General features: G+C 36.8%; 1 long non-coding RNA gene across 1 annotated transcript in view; it reads left to right on the forward strand.

Moving 5' to 3' along the window:
• The window catches only part of LOC125246264, a 31,621-nt gene extending 28,678 nt beyond the window's left edge, over positions 1-2,943 (forward strand). The window contains exon 3 of the long non-coding RNA XR_007179808.1: positions 2,175-2,943. This is a non-coding gene — a long non-coding RNA (uncharacterized LOC125246264). The remainder of the gene's footprint in view (positions 1-2,174) is intronic.
• The last annotated feature ends 4,535 nt before the right edge of the window (positions 2,944-7,478 follow it).

The following is a 7,478-nucleotide window of genomic DNA, read 5'->3' on the forward strand; positions in this document are numbered from 1 at the left end:
ATGTTAGACGGCTCCCTTTAGGAAACCTTGAAATTATGACCCAGTCTAAAAATAGGCTTTTCCTTCAGTCAGCTCATTCTTTCAAATTTCAGACGTTTAAGCTGCTGGTACACTGGCTTTTGTTTAGTCATTTAGCAGATGCTTTTACAAATGAGGAATACTTCAACACTAATGAGTGTTATTGAACTTTCTCAGCCATCTTTTACTGCTCTAAAATCATGCCTTGCAGTGTTCTCTGTGTGTAATAGATCATATGGTGGCAGTAGACCGTTGTAGTTGCTGATGGGTCTGATCACAGAATGTTCTAATGCAACTGACCAGGATCCAGATGACCTTAACACACTGCTTCTGTTCCATCTATCACACCCCAAACTGACTAATGGAGTTTGTTAGTGCTGCATACTAATTATTGTTAATGTGGTTTGTTTAGTTAACACAGACGTGAGGATATGCCATGAGCAGAAAAATTAGATGCTTATATCATTGTTTACTTAAAATACAAATTTTTTAATACATTTTATGATACAACAACTCTCTGATATACTTATAAAATGAAAATTCTGTCATTTTCTCACCCTCGTGTCATTCAAAACCAATAGGATTTTGATTAATCATCAAATGAAATTTGCCAAAATCAATTAAAATTTTGCTTCTGGTGTCATCCTTTACTTTAGCCATAAAAAATAAAAAAACGCTGGTTTTTCATATAATTTAATGAGCATAATCGGAAGTCGCAAAATAAGGTGGATAAAGTGATCATATCCCCTAACAAGTCTTGGATTAATCTGATCAGTTCATATGGATTCATTTTATGATGCCTTTATTACCTTTTTGGATCTTACCTGGACAGAAACCACTCATGTTTCATTTAAAATATCTTAATTTGTGTTTCAAAGATAAACCAAAGTCTTATGGGTTTGGAATGACATGAGTGTGAGTGAATGATGACAGAATTTTCATTTTTTGGTGAACTATCCCTTTAATTCAAAATGGTTGTCATTCTGTGGTCAAATAGTTTTGTATATGATCACTAAACAGTATAAACCGCTAGCTGTTCCAATTTCATTTCTTACATAACACTTTGTGGCTTGCTTCTTTATACTGGAAGTTACATTTCATTAATGAAAATCTAACACTTTTAAAGCTGCAACCAATCAGAGCTAGCCATTCATCAAAAAAGCAAACCAGTGACAAATCACTGTAATCCAGTAATGAAAAGAGCAAAGCAGCAACCAATCAGAATTAGACGATCAAATAAGCAACTCAGTTCAGCTAGAGATGGGCTGATGTCATAAAAGACACTGCTCTTACATGTTTGTGTGTAATAGATGTCTATTCTCAGCGGGTGTGTGTGTGTGTGTGTGTATATATATATATATATATATATATATATATATATATATATATATATATATATATATATATATATATATATATATATATATATATATATATATATACTGTACTATGAGAAGCAGCACACACACATATATGTTGGTTGCAAAGTTTGTGTGGTGGTGCTTCCTAGACAATCAGGTTATTTAAACAGCTTGACCTACAAATAGAAGGGCGCTTTCTCTCTCTCTCTCTCACACACACACACACACACACACACGTTTCAGAGCTCGGAGTGTGACGGAGGGGTGAAGGGAGGTACTGGGATCAGAAAGGCTCTGCAGCTGTGGGTCTACGTGAGTCCTGGCAGGGACACACTCTCCCTCTCTCTATCGCTCTCTCCTTCCGCCCTCCCTCTCTGGCATCTATTCCTTTATTCTACTCTTTATTTCTCTGTTTCTCCCCTTTTTCTCTGACACCTCCCCCTATCTATCCCCCATGAGACCTTGACAATGAGAGATGTTTCACATTTAGTTCGATATCTGAGACGTGTGAAAGACAAGCAGAGGCATGGGAACCAAACACACGTCAAACTGAAAGAGCAGAATTTCATTCTGCACAAAATGCAGAGGAATTAAAGTAATTGAAAGCACAATTTTGCTACAAAAAGCCAGAATTATCTCTTTTGAAAAATGTTTGTAATATAGAACAATATAAGAGAATAATCTAATAATGCATGTAAGAATCTGTCTCTGCTGATTTTCTCGTTTATAATGTATCAGGTCACACTGACAAAGATTTTGTGTGTGTGTGTGTGTGTGTGTGTGTGTGGATATCAGCTCTGTTTTAGCCGGATACACAGTGGCCATGAACCAGCCCTGTCTATCCCACGTTCCACCTGCTAGACATACATCACCAAGACCATCTGTGGCATTCTGCAACCTGCTTCCTCAGCTCCACACAATAACAGTGGGTTTGTTAGTTTGTTTCCTCAGCTCATGTGACTATTACAAGCTAAATATTAAGTTCCAGCCAAGGTCAGTTGAAAAGACTCAAAGGAGAGGAAGGAAAAACAGAGAAAGAGGGGGTGAATGAGAAACTAAAAGAAGGAAAAGGGCAAGGAGGGCATGCAAAATGCAACAATGCAGGTGATAAAATGATTACAGTAGAGAGGAGTGTTTTAGTAGTTAGGTCACTACTATATGATTTGACTCTCTTTGTTTCAATACAAACTTGGTCTGTACTGCCACTTTGTGGTCGTAGGTGGAATAATATCGAATAATTATTCAGTTTGGAAATGAACTGTTTTGACTTTGCTTTGAAATATTATTTTTTAACCCTCACACTGTATTAAAAAATGTATACACCTTTTGTATTCCTGGGTCAACTAAAACAACAGGTCAAAGTTTAGAATGTTATTACTGTGTTTACCCCCTTTTATTAATTAATAAATTGAGAAATTCTTTGAAATGTCAAATTTTAAAACCACACCCAAATGTACATTTCATGAAAGGAAGGGCAAGTTTAATGTCTGACAGTCAAATGCCTCAAAGGGCATATATATATATATATATATATATATATATATATATATATACAGTGCCTTGCGAAAGTATTCGGCCCCCTTGAACTTTGCGACCTTTTGCCACATTTCAGGCTTCAAACATAAAGATATGAAACTGTAATTTTTTGTGAAGAATCAACAACAAGTGGGACACAATCATGAAGTGGAACGAAATTTATTGGATATTTCAAACTTTTTTAACAAATCAAAAACTGAAAAATTGGGCGTGCAAAATTATTCAGCCCCTTTACTTTCAGTGCATCAAACTCTCTCCAGAAGTTCAGTGAGGATCTCTGAATGATCCAATGTTGACCTAAATGACTAATGATGATAAATAGAATCCACCTGTGTGTAATCAAGTCTCCGTATAAATGCACCTGCACTGTGATAGTCTCAGAGGTCCGTTTAAAGGTCCCATTTTTCGTGTTTTTTTTGAAGCTTTGATTGTGTTTATAGTGTGCAATATAACATGTGTTCATGTTTCGCGTGTAAAAAAACACAGTATTTTTCACATAATTTACTTATCTGTATACCGCTGTTTCCACTGTCATAAAAACGGGCTGATGACTTCCTTGTTCTATGAAGTCCCTCCTTCAGAAATACGTAACGAGTTCTGATTGTGCCAGCGGTTCCTGTGTTGTGATTCGACAGCAGCTTAGCGAACCTTGCCCGGAAAGGTCACGCCTCTTACCATAACGTGGAGATGCATGCGCTCAGTGTTATTGTAAACATGTCTTTAATTTTACCCTATCAATTTGAGCCGGAATCAGACCCGGTGATTGGACTGCGGGATGAAAATAACAGCGTTTCGACGACATGGCGACAAACACACTCTACAAACGCAACTCTTGTGTATTCCTGTGGGCGGAGGTTAGTCAAAAAACTGTTTTAGTGACGTCATTAAAGAAGGAAGTAGAGGGATGTAGTCCAAACTGGCCGTTCGATGTAGGCGACTTCTGTTAAATAAAATATCTCGCTTGGCATTGAACTTTGAGCTTTAAAATTTTACAGATTTTATTTATACTCTAACAACAACATTACACACTAACTAAAGTTTGAAAGATGGGATCACGAAGAACGGGACCTTTAAAGCACAGAGAGCATCATGAAGAACGAGGAACACACCAGGCAGGTCCGAGATACTGTTGTGGAGAAGTTTAAAGCTGGATTTGGATACAAAAAGATTTCCCAAGCTTTAAACATCCCAAGGAGCACTGTGCAAGCGATAATATTGAAATGGAAGGAGTATCAGACCACTGCAAATCTACCAAGACCTGGCCGTCCCTCTAAACTTTCAGCTCATACAAGGAGAAGACTGATCAGAGATGCAGCCAAGAGGCCCATGATCACTCTGGATGAACTGCAGAGATCTACAGCTGAGGTGGGAGACTCTGTCCATAGGACAACAATCAGTCGTATACTGCACAAATCTGGCCTTTATGGAAGAGTGGCAAGAAGAAAGCCATTTCTTAAAGATATCCATAAAAAGTGTCGTTTAAAGTTTGCCACAAGCCACCTGGGAGACACACCAAACATGTGGAAGAAGGTGCTCTGGTCAGATGAAACTAAAATTGAACTTTTTGGCAACAATGCAAAACGTTATGTTTGGCGTAAAAGCAACACAGCTCATCACCCTGAACACACCATCCCCACTGTCAAACATGGTGGTGGCAGCATCATGGTTTGGGCCTGCTTTTCTTCAGCAGGGACAGGGAAGATGGTTAAAATTGATGGGAAGATGGATGGAGCCAAATACAGGACCATTCTGGAAGAAAACCTGATGGAGTCTGCAAAAGACCTGAGACTGGGATGGAGATTTGTCTTCCAACAAGACAATGATCCAAAACATAAAGCAAAATCTACAATGGAATGGTTCAAAAATAAACATCCAGGTGTTAGAATGGCCAAGTCAAAGTCCAGACCTGAATCCAATCGAGAATCTGTGGAAAGAACTGAAAACTGCTGTTCACAAATGCTCTCCATCCAACCTCACTGAGCTCGAGCTGTTTTGCAAGGAGGAATGGGCAAAAATTTCAGTCTCTCCATGTGCAAAACTGATAGAGACATACCCCAAGCGACTTACAGCTGTAATCGCAGCAAAAGGTGGCGCTACAAAGTATTAACTTAAGGGGGCTGAATAATTTTGCACGCCCAATTTTTCAGTTTTTGATTTGTTAAAAAAGTTTGAAATATCCAATAAATTTCGTTCCACTTCATGATTGTGTCCCACTTGTTGTTGATTCTTCACAAAAAATTACAGTTTTATATCTTTATGTTTGAAGCCTGAAATGTGACAAAAGGTCGCAAAGTTCAAGGGGGGCGAATACTTTCGCAAGGCACTGTATATATATATATATATAAAATACAGTATTGTCACTGTTGGTAAAATCAGGGAAGCATATGGGTGTTTAAACCTAATTTGCATGCTGATGGACTATTGTCAAGTTTTTTGGTTACCTTTCAGATGATTTTATAGTCGTATATAACATTTACAATTAAAGCATTTACAATTTTACATTTTGTCACGGTTTTATATTTTTAATTGAAAGTGTTGAATTAAAATTTGTGTATCTCACTTTATCTGCATGAGCATATGTATGAAATGTAGCTGTTTTTGTTAATCTAAATAGGCTATATATGCAGTTATGAAGTCATAGCATGCTAATTTGTACTAGATATGTGAATAACATTTAATTTTTTGCAATTTTTATGGCAATTTTTATTAGCTCTTTTGCTAATTCAAATTAAGTGAAATCTCAAAAGAGTGAATATTTCTCTCTCTAATAATAATAATAATAATGATAATAAAATGAGTATTATTGCAGTTAATAGACCTTATTTTCCAGAGAAACATGCGCGCCGCCATCTTTAGAATATTGTCTTTGAACTTCCGTTTTCGCGGTAGCCCTGTATATTTCTATGGCATCGCTGTTGAAGAATAATTAGCTGGTGAAGTGGATTTACGTGTTGTAGAGTTAACAAAAGTTATCATGAGCATTGTTATGTTTAAAGCGGGTGTCTTAACAAATGTCAGTAGAACGGGAAGATTTTAAAATGAGCAGTTCATTCATAAATACATAAGATCGCTGTGGGAATACAAGCCGGAAGTCAAAAGACAACGAGCGCAGCGCTGAAAAGGGGCGGGGCTACATAAGGTCTATAACGTGATGTGTCTTCCTGCTTCCTGCATCACGTGACGTGGACGCGTTTACTATCATGACTCGCGCTCACCTGCACACTTTTGACTGCCGTTACTAGCGTTAGAGGATCGACTCTAAAGCTGGGTAAGAGTTTAGAAAACAAATATTTGTTTTAAAGCGACATTAATACATCATTTGAACGGCATAAATTAAACTGGGTCCTAAATGTTTAACTAACAATGTCAATCATAACACGAGGATGTGTGCTACACACTCCCAAAAACTCCCATGACAAAATCTTTTTTCTTTCTTTTTTCTTTTTCTTTTTTTATATGAGGTACCATAGTGGCAGTTCTGACTCTCATACCCTTTGCAAGATAAAAATAAAATAAAATAAAAAACACTTTGTGGTCTGCTTTCCCAATTTAATTTACGATATATCCCACAAATAATTCTGGAATTCGAATAAAACACTGGAATCTCTCGTTTTATTTCTCCTCAAATCCTCACATCTTTTTCCAGGTTTGTTTATACACGGATGCTTTAAAATGTAGGCTAATTGTCTCCCCTTTCCACTTCTAATCCCTTATCAGTGTTTACTGGAATGTTTCTAAAGCATGTAAATACAATTTATTGTCTGTCAATAAACATTTTTGATTAAGGCAACATATAATAGGCTACAGACATGTTTTACTATAGTGATATTTAACAATTTGCTGCGGAAATAATCAAGTTTTTAGTGTTATCCATGGTCTGTTGTAGTTGTTAATGCTTTTAAAAAAAGAGTGAGTAGAATAATGCCATTTTGTTTTGGTAATGCTTATGGCGTTCAGGTTCAACAGAGCTCCCATTCGTTCAAAACATTTTGGGCCGTATAGGAAAAAGGTGGGTACGCATCTATGAATATCTATAGGCCTATCTGCAATTGACTTCAGCAGAGGATTTTACTAAACTAACACAAGACGAAGCCACAAAGGCGTTAGCTAACATGACATTAAAAGTTACCATAGTTTAAAGACCTGTAACATTGACTTAATATATATAACACAAACTTAACCAACACATTCTCACCTGTGAAAGGTTAGTCAATTTAAATCTTAGCAGTTTTTTTTTTTTTTGCAACCAGAGGCTGCTTTATCATATGACATCTTGGAAAACTGATTTGCTGAATTCAGAACCCCCTTCTAGCGTACTATTCTATGCAGTTCTGAATTCAGAAATTGAATTTTTGACTGTTCCAAGATGGCGGACACGTCAACTTGTCTGGGGAGGTTGAATGTGGAGGAACTTAAAACTCTTGACAACTTTTTTTCTTCATATGCTAATGAATTTCTGATTGATTTAAAAAAATAAATAAAATAAAATTAACATCAAAATGCAATCTCTCCTGTCAGTCTCCCATCAGTGCTAAATTCTCTGGATACAGGTGCGAAACAGTT

This window comes from Megalobrama amblycephala, linkage group LG14, assembly GCF_018812025.1.
Source record: "Megalobrama amblycephala isolate DHTTF-2021 linkage group LG14, ASM1881202v1, whole genome shotgun sequence".
Classification (NCBI taxonomy): domain Eukaryota; kingdom Metazoa; phylum Chordata; class Actinopteri; order Cypriniformes; family Xenocyprididae; genus Megalobrama; species Megalobrama amblycephala.